Source organism: Equus caballus, chromosome 6 (assembly GCF_041296265.1).
Source record: "Equus caballus isolate H_3958 breed thoroughbred chromosome 6, TB-T2T, whole genome shotgun sequence".
NCBI classification, from domain to species: domain Eukaryota; kingdom Metazoa; phylum Chordata; class Mammalia; order Perissodactyla; family Equidae; genus Equus; species Equus caballus.
The window spans coordinates 22,003,195-22,020,427 of record NC_091689.1 but is presented as its reverse complement, the minus strand read 5'-3'; the positions used below and the strand labels follow the sequence as shown (position 1 = coordinate 22,020,427).

General features: G+C 52.1%; 1 protein-coding gene across 6 annotated transcripts in view; it reads right to left on the bottom strand.

Moving 5' to 3' along the window:
* Positions 1 to 17,233, bottom strand: part of AGAP1 (ArfGAP with GTPase domain, ankyrin repeat and PH domain 1) — a 558,771-nt gene that overhangs the window by 493,587 nt on the left and 47,951 nt on the right. The gene's annotated exons all lie outside the window — the stretch shown is intronic.

The following is a 17,233-nucleotide window of genomic DNA, read 5'->3' as shown; positions in this document are numbered from 1 at the left end:
CATAATGTGCTATGATTGGACTACACTGCTTATTACAGTACAAGAAAATAAAGGAACCAATTCAATTGCACCTAATGCAACAGATGAATAAAGGAATCCCTTTTAGTCGTGGGGAACAGCCTTACAAGTTAATTAAACACCGATTTCCTTTAAGACGATCACGAGAGATCATCTTTTACATGCAAAACTTAATACTACCCATACCCCAATCTCCAAGCTCAAATATTTTGTTATGATCTGCTGAGAGTTTTGCGTGTCTGCTCGTTTCGACAATGTCACAGCATTAGCTAATTCATTTGCAGGAAAACCTCCACCTAGCCTGTGGAAGAGCCACAACATGAGTTAAAATTAAAAGCCTTGCGTTATAAAATATGACGAAGTCTACCTGGGGAGGGCACAAGGGAAGTCATGTTTCTTCTTGACTGGAAGTCAGTGGCTTTCTTCCGCAAACAGAAGCAGCTTAGGCTCAAATCTGTCAACAGTTTTTAAATCAAAGGCCTTCGTTTCTGCCTTAAATACTAAGTCAACTACAGTTCTAATCCGAAAAAGGTATTGCATGGGCCTTTAAGTTCACAGATTTTTTTTTCCAAATACGGAATTAGCTATTTAATCCTCCTGACATCCTCAACAGATACGTAGATGGCAAGAGGCTCGATCAAGCACGCTGGCCTGGGCCGTGACAAGGGTCGGCCGTGCACTGGAGGGGGGCAGGTAAGGCCCATCCCAGCCCTGGGTCTCATCTCAGCATCCCCCCGAGGTGAGGAAGCACCTGGTTACACACCTGAACCAACAACACTTGACCATGTGAGGAAGACCCTCTAACCAGGCCCCCCCACACCCTCCCACCCCGTCATCAGCAGAAGAGCTTCATGAGCTCCCCCCTACCACTCCCCCACATGCCTTGGTAGCCCTCGACCTACAGGGTTTCTCAAGGTCACTTTGTCGGTGGTTTAGAATTTGGGACACAAAGGAATCACACCGGACAAGGTGGCGAGGTCCTCGGCCAGCCCACTGAGGCCTCTCTGACCCACACGGAGCCGAAACACGGTGTTCACACAAAAAAAACAGACTAGGACGCAGAGCCACGGCAACACAACTACACCTGCCACATCACAAGGGCTCTGAGGAAGGACCAAGGCCGCCCGGCAGTGCCAATCCGGGGACGTTCCTGCCTCGGTGTGCCACCTTCTCCACGCGGCCCAAACCTCAGGAGAACAGGGCACACTCCCAAGAAACCCTCAAGTCCTTTATTTGTGCTGATAGTCTGGTCAACGCTTTCCAGGACTTTTCAAGAAGACATGAGGAACTCTGACACAGGGCAGCTGGTCCAGCAGCAGCTGAAATTCCCTGGAGCCTCATTTGGTCCAGCAGAGAGCTTAGGAACACCTGAAGCTGCAAACAGCTGAGAGACAGGTGTATCTGTTTCCTCTTGCTGCTCTAACAAATTGCCACCAATTTAGTGGCTTAAAACAACATCGGTTTACTATATCTTACAGCTCTGGAGGGCAGAAGTTGGACACGGGTCTCACGGGGCTAAGATCAAGGTGTCAGCAGCCCTTCTGAAGGCTGCAGGGGACAATCCCTTCCTTGCCTTTTCCAAGAGCTTTTAGAGGCCACCCACCTTCTTTGGGTCCTAGTCCCTTCTCCAACTTTAATGCCAGCAACACTGCACCGGTCACTGTCACACCTCCCTCTTCTCCTTTTAAGAACCCTTGTGATTACATTGGAGCCACGAGGTAATCCAGGATAATGCCCCCATCTCGAGGTTCTTACCTTAATCACACCCAGAAAGTCCCTTTTGCCATAGAAGGGAACACGTACTGGAGGTTAGGGCATGGATAACTTTGGGGGTCACTATTCTGCCCACCACAGTAGGGGAAGACAAGGCACACAAACCCTGGTGCCTAAACCTGCTTCTGAGCACATGCTCAAGGCTGGTCCCTCTCACACTGCTTCTAAGTGGGGAACGGAGCAAGTCACACTGAACGGGGGGACTCATTAAACAAGTGATGGCGCAGCCATACAACAGGATGACACAGGTGCTGTAGCAAAGAAAGAGATCTGAACGTGCTGATGGGGAGATGTCCAAACGTACTGTGAAGGGGGAAAAGCAAACTGCAGAGCAGCACTCACAGGATTCCATTTGTCTTCTAAAAAGGGAAGAAGTACCCCTATCTCACACCATATATAAAAACTAACTCAAAACAGATCAAAGACCTAAATGCAAGGAGAGCCAGAACACCCTTAGAAGAAAACACAGGAGTAAATATTCATGGCCTTAGATTAGGCAGTGATTTCTTAAATATAACACAAAGCCTATCCAAGCAAAGAAAAATTAGATAAATTGGACTTTAGGAAAGACTTTTGTATATAGTAGAGTATTATGATGAAAAAACAATGCACAAAATAGGAGAAAATATTTGCAAATCATATATCTGGTAACGGTCTAGTATCCAGAACTCTTACCACTCAACAATAAAAAGACAAATAATCCAGTTAAAATATGGGCAAAAGGTGTGAACAGGCATTTCTCCTAAGAAATACAAACGGCCCATAAGCACATGAAAAAGTACTCAACACCACTAGTCATTAGGGAAATGCAAATCAAAACCATGATGAGACACCACTTTATACCCACTAAGACAGACATAATCAAAAAGACAAAAATAACAAGTATTGGCAAGGATGTAGAGAAATTAGAACCTTCCTACACTGCTGGTAGGAACTTCTTCACAATAGCCTAAAGGTGGAAGCAACCCCAAGTGGCCATGCATGGATGAATGGATAAACACAATATATACACACACACATGCACACATGCACGATGGAATTCAGTCCTAAAAAGGGAGGAAATTCTAACACACACTACAACATGGATGAAACCTGAAAGCATCATGCTAAGTGAAAGAAGCCAGTCACAAAACACCACAAATTCTATGACTCTGTTTATACGAAATGTCCAGCATAGGCAAATCCATAGAGACAAAAATTAAATTAGAGGTTGCCAGGAGCTGGAAGGAGGGAGAAATGGACAGTGTCTGCTCACAGGCACAGGGTTCCCTTTGGGGTGACAAAAATGTTCTGAAATCAGATAGTGCTGATGGTCACACAAGTCAAGGAATGCAGTAAAAACCATAGAATTGTACACTTTAAAGGGGTGAATTTTATGGTGTGTGAGTTATAGTTCAGTAAAGTTGTTATTTTTAAAAAGTAAAACATTATATGCTGCATTTCATGGGCATAGAAGATTTCTGGAAGGATATCCAAGAAACATAGAGTGGTTACCTCTGGGGATTAAGAGGAGGAATACCTTTAACTTTGTATCTTCTGCTCTAATTTTTTCTACAGTAAGTACGCACTACTCTCGTAATGAAAACTGATTTAAAATCTGAGAGAATACTCCTTATCATGAGAGACATGTCACTTTGAGAATCAGCCACCCAGCACCTGAACGCCCAGCTGTCTGCAAAGGCCCCATTCGCCTGCCAGAGAGAAGGACATCGAGACACAAATAAGACACCAGCGCTCACGCCCCTGGACAACTTTCCAAACAGTCTCCGGACACTCACACCACCCCATCATCATATCCTCATGAACTCTAAGCTGGCGAATACTTTAAAAAAAAAAAAAAGACTTCAATGAAATGCGTAATGAAATTCTTCGCCTAATTACAAGCAGACCTGTCTGAGGCTGTGGTAATGCCAGCACAGAGCGCAATTTCAGGTGGGCTCTACTCCTCCACTCACACTGCCTCGGGGCTCCTCGTGAAATCCGTTTGTACAGTATATTCATGGCCGAGAGCATAACTGGATTATTATAAATTACAGCCGTTGAAAGTCGCTGCATCTTCCCAATCAGACCTTTGGAGGCTGCGTCCTTCGTGAGGAATGCGGCCCGCATCCCATCATAACTCGCACTGTTCCTAGGGGAAAACCAGACATGGCTTCCTGGAACTCAGTGTGGGGGAATGTGGGCTGGACTCTCTGGGGTCCCTTTATTTCTCCTGAAGGCTAAGCCTTGGCAGGGAGTGGGTAGCCGGGGTAAAGTCGAAAGAGAAAGGAAGTTGATGGAGATGTGAGAACATTCTGGAAGGGCTCTGAGTATTTCCAAGGGCTTGAGAGGTCGGATTTCAACACATATGGCTTTCCTGGTCATATTTTATTCTTAGAAGCCGGTCGTGTGCATTAGAGGTAGAGAGGGAAGAAGAGAGCAGAGAGGGAAACTGAGGCTAAGAAAGACGCACACACAAGCCCACAAAGAACCAAACCTGTCAGAGACGGACAGCGGCAGACACATCCTCACGGGTAACAAGGAAGAGGTGACAGGAAGGATTTCCAGGGGAGGAAAGTGATTTAAGAGAAGGAGAAAAGAAATGGCTGAAGTCATTTGATGTAAATCTGTAATGAGGTCAATAGAGAATTGAATAAGAAATAAATCATGAAATGGGGAAAGAAGACAACCTGCGTCCAAGAATCTGAATCCTGACAAGCTCGTGCTTCCCACTGGGAGGAGGCAGAGCGTGGCAGGGGCAGTGCCAGGCCATCCCCTTGGGGCCTCACTCCACACACACACACACACACACACGGACACAGGCACACATACATACACAGGCTCAAACAGAAACACACACACGTACAGACAGGCTCACACACAGACACCCCCACGGCCTCCGAGGACCTGAACAGTCACCACGAACGTGTGCACTTAGCCAGTGCCCTCCGCAAACAGAGCTATACCTCCCCCACAGGAAAGGCCTCATCCTCAGGTACACGGTACTCCTCCCACTTACAGACGGGGGGCTGAGGCTCAGGCAAGCTGAACACCGAGCCCAAGGTCAGACAAAGGAGCAAAGCTGGACTGAGGCCCGGACATGTCTGCCTCGACCGCCCCTGCTCAGAGTCCAAACCCATCACTTTACAAACAGGTGCGCTAACCTGTCCAGGACCAAAACCTCACCCGCATGGAGAAGGACTCAGGGAAGCACCAACGTGGACCTCAAAGGTCATTCAGGCACCAACTACAACCAAAAACACCTCTAAAGAGAGGCCAGCCTGGTGGCATAGTGGTTAAGTGGCCCAGGGTTCACAGGGTCAGATCCCAGGTGCAGATCTAGCACTGCTCATCAAGCCACGCTGTGACAGGGTCTCACATACAAAATAGAGGCAGATGAGCATGGATGTTAGCTCAGGGCCAATCTTCCTCACCAAAAAAAGAAACACCTTTAAAGTCTAGCTGGGGCTATTCCTCACAAGGAGCCACCCCAGCAGCACGTGATGGTGCACACAGGCACATTACATGCTGCTCTGGGGTCAGGCAGTCTGGGTGGACTCTGTTCTCCCCCAGTGTTCTGTGGCCCATGGCAAGTCTGTGAGGCCTCTGTGCCTCCATTTCCTACCTGGACAGCAAGGAAAGTTCTAGTACGAGACGGCAGGAGGATTAAGTGCACTCCTTCAGGTGAAGCCTTTAGAGTTCCTGGCCCAGAGGAAAGACCAACACATGTTCGTTAACGTCATCACCACCACCATCACTTCTCCTTAGTTCCCAAAAGTTCCCAGAATCTTAGCAATGAGTTCAGACTCCAGTCCTTTCACCAAATCAAAGTGGCCGAGCCCCTGCCCAGCACGGCTGTCTGCTGAGTTACATGCTAATCCCCACAGTTCTACTGCTCATCTTCCAAATGGAGGAAACAGCCAGGCTTCCCAGCCCTACAAGGAAGTCAACACACGACACATCGTAGTCACTGAGAGGGACAGACGTTTGGGAACCACAGGGAAGGAGCGAGCAGGAGACAGATGTTCTCGGTGCTTCCCCTACAGGCCCTCAGCTCCGTGACCAGGAATGTGCGGGCTTTGTGTCCTATGAGCTCTGCTCTACAAGCCAGTGAGAAGCAGACCTGGTTGGCAAGGCAATCAGACCCACGGCTCCAGAGTCCTTCCAACCCGGGACCACACCAGACGGATCCCAGGTCTCAGCCCTTGGGAAACCGGGCCTGCCCTTCTGGCTTCCACCTCCAACCTCCAGAAAGCCCTGGGGCAACAATGGCGCTTGCTAAATGCTCAGTGTCTTGGAAAATGATCGAGCCTGCATGCAAAAGTATACACCCCTCAGCTCAAATCTGACTCCTGCATTCCCAATCAAAAAGCAAAAGACCACATAAGCTTGTGTTGGGGATTCAGCCAAAACAAACTTCCGGAAACACATTCGCACGGGGTAGGTGAGCATTCGCACGGGTCTCGCTTGCGCTCCTGGGTGTAGCCACTGCTCAACTGTACAACCAAACCCAATTTCTGGACTCACAACCTTGTGGCCTGGTAGAGAAAGTGTTAACACTCAGCTTACTGCACTATCTAAGGCAGTAAGCTCATAGCTATTGGTTTGTATTAATATATATAGTTTATTATACACACATATACACACACATGGAGGGAGGGGGGAGGGGACATGCAGAGACTGAGAACAAAGCTCCCCTCCCACGGAATCTGCAGGAGGCTCTGGACTGCCCTCCTCCCCAGGCAGCGGTCACTTGGGGGCCCAGGCGCCCAGAAGCAGCCTGAGCAGGGAAAGCGTGAGGGTTGTGGCCTCTCTCCTGAAGCCCTTCTCAGGCTGTGTCACCCCAGATTCCCATGTGACTCATCTCCAGGAGGGGCCTGGGGATGCCTCCTGAACAACATCCATCCTGGCAGGCCCAGCTGTGGGGACAGCGTCCTCCTGTCTCATGTGAGGCCACTGGAGCAGTGGCTGAGTCCCAGAATGCAGAAGGCAGGTATAAGCCAAGGACAAAGGGACCCCCGGGGGTCACAGGCCTGTTCCTGGAGTTGGGGACCAATGGGTGGTGTGAGCAGAAGGAGTTCCCTGTGACGCCAAACCCACCAGGAGGCGGCTCTGAGGACCAGGGGACCACCTCTGCTGGTCAGCAGTAGGTGACAGGTGTGGCTACCAAGCTGCTCCCCTCCCACGACGCACATACCCGCCCCCTCCACTCCCCCCCCCAGTCTCAGTCCACCTGTCTCTCCTCCCAGGGCGAAGCTGCGGCCGGTCACCCGTCACTGCTCTCCATCGCAGCTCCTCCAACGGGCAGCTCCCGCTGAGCCCACAGACAGCATGCGAGGACAGCGGCAGCCAGGCCCGGGGGTCTGCATTCCTGTCTGTATGGCCGTGCCTCACAACAGTATGTGGCACAGAGCAGGTGCCCAAATACTGGATAACACCACCAACCAATCATTCAACCAATCTATCTCCTGGCCAAACCCGAGGTGGCATCAGCCACTGGCCACCGCCTCAGACAAATGGCAATGCCACGTGCCATGTGACTTTTAACCTCAAATACTCAGAGATGGGCGGTGACCCCACCTCTCTTCCCCTGAGCACTGCAGCCAACCGTGGCTTGAATCACAGAGCGAGGCTGCCAAGACCAAAGCAGAAGTTCGCACACATGCTTTGGGTCAACTTCCTCTCCTATCTCGTCCAAAGTAACCTGATGAAAAGACACAAAGACTGAGGCACTCATGCACAGCCCAGCCTCTGGGCATGGCCGTCTCTTCCTGCTGCACAACATCTGGAGCGGCGGGGGCACACTGCCTAAGCGTCTTCCGCTTTCCACGGCGAGCCCTCTGGGACCGGTCCAGCCTGTAGACTGTGCTGCCCCGACACACGTGCAGCCACCTGGCAGATGCAGGACATCTACGAGCATCTCCCTGTGCGCACGGCCAGGGTCCAGGCACTGCACTGGGGGCTGCCTTTATTCAGAGATGCAGTGGAGACCGACGGGCACAAGTGATAAGGGAGCCCATTCCTCGGGGCCGTGCCACCTCTGGCTCTCAGCTGAGCAGACCCACCAGGCATGCAGGAAAGCACACAGAGCAGGTAGCAGGCTCCCTGCACCACTGAGGGCTGGGGACAGCAAGAAGGGTGGTGTCACAGAGCTGGCAAGCCGCTGGCTCCTTTAACAAGAAATACTGTTCACACTAACCCAGATTCTAAAGAAACGACCCATCTGAAGAAAAGAATCACAGAGACCCTGCCTAGGGGCACCTGGCCCCCTCCACCCCCTCTGACCTCGCCAGGACTTCCCCTGGGTTCTAGAATGCAGAGAAACCAACTGCTCACCCCCTGGGAAACCAGCTCCCTGACCTCTCTACAATTTTACTGGATGGAGAGAAAGTTCATTCGGCAGACAAAAAACAGTCCCAAAGCATGGAGGCTTTTACGAGGCCCTTGGAACCTCCAATCACAGGCATGTAAACTGAACGCTCTTTCCTCCTTCCCTAACGCTGGAGGCCTCCCCGGTGGTGCCCTGAGAGGCACCGGGAGCAGCAGGCCCAGCGTAGTGAAGCTCTGGCGAAAGGCCTGTGGCCCGGCAGTGTGGTGCTGGTTTCCCTTCCTTACCAGGAAAGCTCTGGAGTGCTGGGGGCGTCCTAGAGATGGTGCCCTGCCCCCACCCCAGGGCTGTGACCAAGAGGCCCAGACGCATGCCAACTTCCCGCATAAGAAACCCAAATAAATCCTGAGGAACAGCTAAGCAGGCCACACTCTATGCTTCAGCAGAAACACCACCAGGCAGACTCGTGCTAATTAAAACGAGATGCTCAAGATCAGGGCTCCTAATTACCTGCAAATTAATACGCTTTCTCACAGGCTCCCTCCTCCTTCTCCCCAAAGCCTACCTCCAATAAACCTTTCTATTTTTGCAGGTCGTTTTCCCTGGATCCCTTCTGCAGGTCTCTTGCAGCGACTTGACATTAGTTACAAATAAGACTCCCCAAATTTCTGGCCAGAGGTGACTCAGGGGAGAGAAGCGTTTGTCCACCCACTAACGGGCCCCAGCAGACCGACCCTGGCTCAGGGCCCCGCCAGCAGGGGTGGGAGGCGCGGACCGGGATAGCGGCTCTCTGATCCCTAAGCTGAGGTTCACTCACATGTCAAGCGAGCCTCAGTTAAGCATTTTCAAGAGGAAATGCTACTTCTCCTGTAGAGCACAGGGAGCTCCACAGAGGAATGTCCCACATGCTTACAGATGCCTGAATGGCTCTTCTTCCTGCAGCCCCCACTCCACCCCCTACGCGTGCCAGAGGTCCTGCCCTTTGCTCCCTCCAAATCAAAGTCCTGGGAGGTGACAGCCCAACCAACGGTCCTGCTGTGGCTCCAGATGTAAACTGCTAAGGGGCGCCTTCAGGGACCAGGCTCCAGTTCACACACAGACCCCACTGCCACCGAATGTCAGGCAACAGGTCAGGGAGACGTGCTGAAACAGCAAGACTCAGCCTGCTGATGGTGATGACAATGACAGTAGCAGCAATCACTTACTAAGTACTCACCACATGCTAGTGTCCTGGAACCTGTTTTTCTTAACTAATCCTAACAACAAGGTGAGACACAGATGAGAGCTACCTGCAGATAAAATAAAACCAAGGCTCAGAGGAGCTACACAACTAGAGCGCCGCCACAACCACAGCCAAATAAACTGCGGGCGTGAGGTCAGGACCAAGGCGGGCACTGCCTGGCAGCACGACATGAGCCCGCAGCAAGGCCCTCACTGCTCTGCAGGGCGGGAACCTGGCTCAGGTGAGGACACAGCCCAGCACAGTCGTCTCCGGGCACTAGATTCCGCAGCTGGGTTCCTGGAACTCAACCTTCTGGACGGCAGACACCGCTGTCTCCTGGTTCTCTGGCACCTTGACGAACCCTCCTTGTCCCCTCCGCCTCCGTTCTCAGGGTTGAGCCTCTCCGCACCTCAGCCACACCTGTCTGCAGACATCCAGCAGGTGTGTGTGCCTGCCCATCACCCCTGCAGGTGGATGAGCCACTCACCCAGCCGCAGCCCCACTGCCTGGCAAATGGGAACTGCTTCTCTGACATTCTTGGAGAGTGAACGACAAGCTGAATAAAGGAGTGACGGAAGAATTCCATACCTTCTGGAAAGTCCATCCCCCAGAGTTCTGCACTGTATCCAAACAGCTAACGGTTCTATTTGACCGAGCGACTCAGTGGGTCTTCCCGGCCACCAACAACGGCAAGCATTAATATGCAACAAAATCCCACTTGCATTCTAAGTATACCAGGGAAGCGTTCCAAACCTGGTTTCCTAAACCATTTCCAGTTATAAAATTGTCCCTTGATAGACCTTCCTGGCACCAACTTCCCTCTCCTCCCGGCAGCAACCATATTTCTCCATGCCAGCAAAATGCAGAATGGAAAGTGGATCTAAGGAGACCCATGCGGAGGAACGTGGCTGAGGGCAGGTTTCACAGCCACTCAGACGATGCTCCAATTCATCCTTTTAACGCTTCTCTGAAGTCCTGTTCAAGGGGTTGGCAGGGGCCCAATTAAAACCACCCACACTGGAGTTCAAGAAACTCTGCTAACTGCCCGTATCTTTTTAAAGGAAGGTGAAATAAATCGGGATAAACTGACACGAGCACCCCCCTCGCTCCTCCCAGTCCGTCTCCTTCATTGAAGCGCTGGTTCCTGGCTGAAGGGTGGCAGCTGCCCATTTTGGTGTCACCCTAGTGCTGGGTGCTGCAATTCTCTGTGTGTTCTGCACAGAGGATCCCCCCTTGTCCACCTCCCAGTCAAGGGAAGAGCAAAGGTGAGCCCTTTTCACACCCAAGAGAAAACCCAGGGTTTGTCCTTCTCTAAAGGCGCCCCCCTCACAAACCCTCAGCAAATGCCCTCCAAGAATGCGCCTGGGAAAGAAAAATGTTTCCATGAGTCTCACAAAGGGGTCTGAGAATCTGTCCAGCTCCTGTCTCTTCACCGGCTCAGGATCAACTCAGGAGATGCGGGGACCTGGAAACCCCGATCCCAGAAGGCGGACGAGGCAGGCAAAAGAGAAGCAAGGAAGGCTCTGGAGAGTGAGACGCAAGGGCAGGGCCAGACCCTCCCCAGGTGGACCCACGTGCGCCGGAGCCAGGCTGGCGGGGCGTGAGGCTCCCCGCCCCCTGGATGGGGCATCCGCTGCTGCATCCACTCCTGCTGAGCCTGCCACTTCTTTCCTCTGATGAAAACTCACTTTTAAGAAATCCTGTTTTATCAGCAGCCTCAAAGAGCTCACTCTTCAGCCACGGAAGGATCCAGGCTCACGGCCACATTCAGCATGGTGCCCCCACCTCCCTGCTTCTCAGGTGTAGGACAGAAGACTCTCTGACCCAAACTCCTGCCGATGCTCAGCACCGCTGGGGCAAACACACCTGTCTGTGGTGCTCCATCAACCCCGTTTCCTGGGGCAGCAGGTGTGGGTGGGGCCCCTGAACCGGCATCCTGACAGCCCCCAGGGGATGCTGTCAGTGGCCCTGGGGGTGAAGATGGCAGAGCAGACCATGACCTGGGGAGCCACTCTGCTCTTCAGCTGACCTTTGTAGGATGATTGGCTGGCAAAGAGCCACCAGCGGCAAAGGGTTTCCATCTCATAAAGGGCTCCAAAGGCAGAGGCAGGAAAAGAAACCCCAGAGGAGACCCCAGCTTCAGGGCATGAACGTGGGGACAGACCTGCTTGACACCGTGAGAAGTAAGAGCCTTGGGCCACCTGCGCGCTCAGTAACAATCCACTCGCAGTTGGCCAAAGGCCCAGGCTAGGAGTGAGCAGTCCTGTGGTCACCATGCCAGCCGTGGCCCGCCCAGGCCCTGCCCACTCCCAGCCCAGCACTCTTGAAGAACTAAGTTCTGTTCCTACTTCTGCCAGGGCGTGGACACGCACCAGATCTCTAAAGCACCAACCCTACCAGCCCTCCCTAAGAATTCACCCAGTGTCCTAAGGACAAACAGGAGGACAGTCACATCATTTACACAGCAGCGGATTATCAAAGAGCGAGCTGAGTTCACGAGAGCCGAGGGCCAATCCCCACCCCATTCTAAACACCTCACCTGCGGTCCCCCTGGGAACCCCACAGCCTCTCATCGCCCTCCCCCTGGGCAGGGCTGGTCTTCCCACTCACTCCAGCAGCTGTTTTTACCCTTCCCTCAACGTGGCAAGGGGAGGCACTGAGGCTGTCGTGGTCCAGCGTGCTGCAGGAAAGCACCGCCATGGAGGTGACTCTCTGATGACTGAACCACACAAGGTGTGTGCAGAGCACGCTGTGCACAAAGGTGCAAGGAGTGGCCCCAGGACAAGCCTGGATCTGACAACAGGGTTCCGTGGGAGGGTGACTTCCCTCTTGCTAGTGGCTGCCCAGAGCACTGTCAGGAAGGCCTCTGACGAGGCCCCGGCGCGTGGAGGAGGTGCTGCCCACAAAGGGCCTCCCTGACACAGACGCAGCACGGAATCTGGGGTGATGCCCTAGCTTGCCTTCTGGCACAGGTGACATGACACCCTTGGGGTGACTGCATCCTGGACCAGAGAGCATAATGGGGCTGCTACTGGTTACTTTCCTGACTCCCTCCACCTGGGGTGAACCACACACACAAATCATAAGGATGACGGATTAACGGGGCAGCCCAGAGCTTCTCAAACCGTAATGTGTCTATTAATCACGTGGGGATCCAAACGCAATTATGATTCAGGCACACATCCTGCATCTCTAGCAGGCTCCCAGGGGACGCTGATCTTCCCATCGCACTGTGAGTTGCAACCAGGGAGCCCTCCGTATTTCCCACCTTGCTTCTTGAATCAACAATTCTGAGCGGTTTAAATGGTTCTCCGCGGAACGAAACCACTCCGAGTGCTCATAAAACAGTCTCGTGTGAGGTGCTCAGAAATAGCAATACACTTAACGTTTTTCACCAAGTGCTAAAACGTAAACATTATCAGGCTCATTTTTAAAAATCAGATTGTGGAAAGGGGGCTTTTAATAAAAAAAGAAAGAAAAGAAAACTAATCCAAAGGAACAAAAGCTGCCCACAGGCATGCGGAAGACCAACGGGCAAATGCAACTTGTACCGGGAAAGCCAGGACAGATTGGCAGAGCTAAAAATAGAGGCTGGCTGCGAAGCGTTTCACGCTGGCTGGTGAACACCCTGCATCGCCTCTGACCTCAACAGCAGCTCTCCAAACAAGTGGCTCGGGGGGTGCTCTCGGAGGCCATCCGAAAGTAGGAGGCTTATGCAGTCTGCAAACCCAGGCACTGTCCTTCCAGAGGGGGGCGGATGGGATGTCAACCCCCAGCACATCCAGCCAGCTGCACACACTGATTCTCGTCTTGGTCCTCCCCGCCTCTCCCACCTTATTGTCCCGAGCAGCCTCTCCTAGTCCACATTCCTTCAGTATGAAAGGTCTGGGGAACCCCCTTTATTTAGCACACCCTCCTCCGAGAACTGTGAGGTACATGGTGTCAGAGGAACGGGAAGCCTTGAAATATCCAGTCCCTGCGTGAGCTCCAAGAACCTCCAGGCTGTCTCTCTACAGAGACCGAGTCCCGTTTCCGCACATGCCCAGGCATGCATGGCTCTCCACCCAAATCGCAACACTGTGCAGACAGCGCAGGTCCCTCGAGGCAACTGTCCTGGAGAGGGTCAGAGGCAGAAGCGGCCGGAGGGAATGCACACACAGAGCGGTGTGGCTGTTCCAATAGAACTTCATTTACAAAAATGGGGATGGTGGACTGGATTTGGCTGGCGGGCAGAGTTTGCTGACCCCGGCTCTGGAGCAGCCGTTAATGCAACACATGGATAATCCTGCAGGGAAATGTGTGCACCTTCACGTGCACAGACAGACACATGAAGACCACAAGCAGCCTCCTGGTGCAACAGCCCAGCCTTTGCTGCCCAGCGAGTGTGCTGCAAATGTAGGAGCTTCTGGATTTCCACATTCCAGATAAGGGGCTGTGGTGGGCCTTTATAGACCCCAGTGTTTCTGGAAGTTAGCTGCAGGGAGGTGGAAGAAATCTTAAAGTGGAGAAGACAGACACAAAGAGGAGAGAATGAGCCCATTCGGCAGCATCTCTCAGTGTTTCACCCCACGAATCACACCACTGGAATACGGAGACTGAGCTGGGGAGGATGGCACACTGGGGATGCAGGGAAGCACGGGGTCAGGGTCATCGCCATCATTCCGAGGAGATGGGTCAGTGGGGCTGAGGGCTGCATTCATGTCCCAAGTGTGGCCTGTGCTCTCTGTTCTAGAACGAACAGGAACCTTAGAGCCATCACTCTGTTTTCTTGCTCTAGAATGGACATAACTATTTCTGATGACATTTGGGCAGAAACTCCAGCCAGGGGCTACCCTCCTGAGGCTCGGCTAACAGACATTTATTGTACCTGTTACCGCTGTATATGCATTTGCATAAAATGATTTGAAGAACGGGTTGTTAAACACAGAGAGAGGCATGGAATTTTACTGAGCTTTTTCTTTTCAATGCAGACACCCGAGCATCTGCCTGTTGCCTTCACTCCCAATTCATTCCCACACCCGCCAATTCAGCTTCTCATGGGAATGAGGTGAAATAAGGCAATCCCCACAGTCTAAGGGACTCAGAAGCTAAGAGGTCATCCGGGAGGTTGGCATCATAGAAATTTGAGTATTTCCTGGGAGAAACAGATTCCTTTCCAAATTGAACATGGAAGATGTATCTTCACCGTGTCATCACTTCACACAAGCCCCAGGCTGAATCTTGGGCACACTAGACACACTTCGCACAGAAGGCTGGCAGGGGGTGAGGGAGAATATAAATCATATTAAGGCAGGCAAAGGGAAACAGCAGCAGGCAGGAATGTTGAAAGCCCCCTCCTTTCCATCAGATGTGCTCACCGAGGGTTCACTAATCTTTGTGTTAATAGATTTCACGGCACCCACAGGTTTTGCCTGTGCCAGCCTGAAAATCTGGCCTCACACGCTGTGGTGTCATTCATCTCTGTTTGGTTCTCCAAGGGTGGCTGATGGAAAATGCTGGAAGAATGTGACTTGTTTGTTTTACTATGTTATAGGTGCTCTGAGCAGTAAAACAATGTTCATATAACCAGGACCAGGAGGCTCGAAGGGAGCCCAGGCTCATTCTCTGGAGCCATATGAATTTGGGAAACCATTCGAAAATCAATCTATGCAGCATATTACTGCCTGGAGTTTTACTCAGGTGTTAGGAGGAAAAAAAAAATATATATATATATATATATACATATACACAATATGAGGAAAAGATTTGCCAAAAGGTTTCTTAAAGCCTTCTAGAATCACAAGGGAAAATACGTAACTTTGGCAGTGGGTACCAAATGACTAAACTTCTCTCTGCGGGGCTGATGACATCGGGGTCTGACCCCAAAGTCCAGTGTCTCCATCACTTTCTGCTCTCCACTGGAGGGTAGGAACACCCCCCCACAGTGCCACCACAATCCTTAAAACATGTTTTCCTGTAAACAGTCAAAGGCCCCTGGATATCCATGGTGACGTGTCTTTTTTCCTAAGTGGTTCACCTCTGCACAGCTTTACCACCCGCCCAGCAGGTCCATATGGATCAGGAGTGCAGCACCGCAGACGGCTGCCTTCTCACTCTGCTTCCACAATGGCTTGGCTTTCTCTAATCTGCTTCAAGATTCACAGCAACATCTAAATAAAATCTTTTCACTTTGCCCAAGAAGAAACTGATGACCACAGGGGTGAAGCAACGTGCTGGGCAAGGAGGAGCGAAGCAGGAGGCTTGAGACCAGCAGCTCCTCATTCTGGCCGACACGAGGGCACTCACGTGATGCTGGACCCAAGGACTGGTGACGAAAGATAAGCCCTCGCTATCACGCCAATAATCCCCCCGCCACCACCTTCCACCCCACCCCCCCAAACTCCCACCCCGTCATCCCCATCAGCTGCTAAGTAACCTGAATCTTGGATGGAGCCCAGAGCCATCTTGGAAGGACCCCAGCCCTGCTCCCGGCAGAGAGCCGGGACAGATGCGCGGATCCCAGGCACGGTCCTGGGACCATCATTCCTGCTCTTGACAGAATGCCAGGAACCACCGGGAGTTCAACCTGGCTAAGTGAAAACCAGGCTACCGCCAGACGACAACCTCCACCTCTCTTGGCCCCTCTGCCCCTGAAAAAAGATGTCTAAGCTGCCTGTATTCTCTTTGCGGGATGATCGAGGCCCTGAAGCAGCAGCAGGCCCAATCGGGGGGCAGCAGACAGTCCACTGGGCACTCAGCCGTGGCGTTCGTTGCAGCTCCACTCCTGGCTTGGACGAGCGATACTCACACACGACGGCAAGACATCGACTGACTTACAGCAACGGCCCCGAGTGGTTTGGCCGCCTTTGGTGACAGATGTTCCCATGTCCCTGAAATTCTTCCCTCTGACCCCCTCCATCACAGACAACAGACCACCACAGTCCAGCGTGGAAACTGCTTCCTAACAAAAGCAAACCCTGGGCAGAATCCTGAAGAATGAAGAGGGTCCAGCCAAGATCCTGGGGGTGTGGAGGGGACATCCAGGCAGAGGGGGGCCCCATGAATGAGGGCCTGGAGGCGAGAATCTCGCTTGGCATAAAGCAGTGTTTCTCAACCTACTTTTCATTATTTCCTGCCCTAAAAAGCCTTTTCGGAATTGTTTTCCTGATCATTCTTCTCCCGTGAATCTTTTTTTCTTTTTGCGAGGAAGATGTTCCCTGAGCTAACATCTGTGCTAATCTTCCTCTACTTTGTATATGGGACGCCACCACAGCTTGGCTTAATGAGTGGTGTATAGGTCTGCACCTGGGATTCGAACCTGTGAACCCCAGGCTGCCAAAGTGGAAGGCGCAAACTTAACCACTGGACTCCCCTCCCCCATGAAATTTTAATAGCAGAGATAATCTACATCTATTTATGTCCTGCAGCCCTTTGGAAGCCCACAAACCACTGCAGTATCTAGGGTTGTTTCCCCCTAAGAACTAATCTTCACCCTCATTGAGAATGCACGGTATAAAGGGATCACAAGTGACTTGAGTTGTCAAAGCAACAAGCAAGGGGTTTGCTCTACCAACCAGTCGAAGCCCGCCGTCTGCGGCCCACCCTGTCCTCCAGGCTCCAGGGTGTCTCCTCAGGACCCCTTCCCCCTTCACGCTCTGTATCCAACAAGTACTCAGCAAGTACCAAATGAGGCTTGGTGCTTTGGCAGATGATGGAGTGTGTAAGAGGTTGTCCCAGTCCAAGGCCAGTAGAGCCAAAGCAGGTCGAGTCTGTGCAATGACATAAAGCAACATCCAAAAAGGCCAGAATAAAGAGAGTTACTGCAGGAAAGAGAAGGCCCACGACCAGCAGGGCCAGCTTCCCAGAGGGCACGGGTGCCATACACTCTGTTTCCCTAAGGGGAATCCGCAGGGGCGTTGCACCGGGAGGAACAA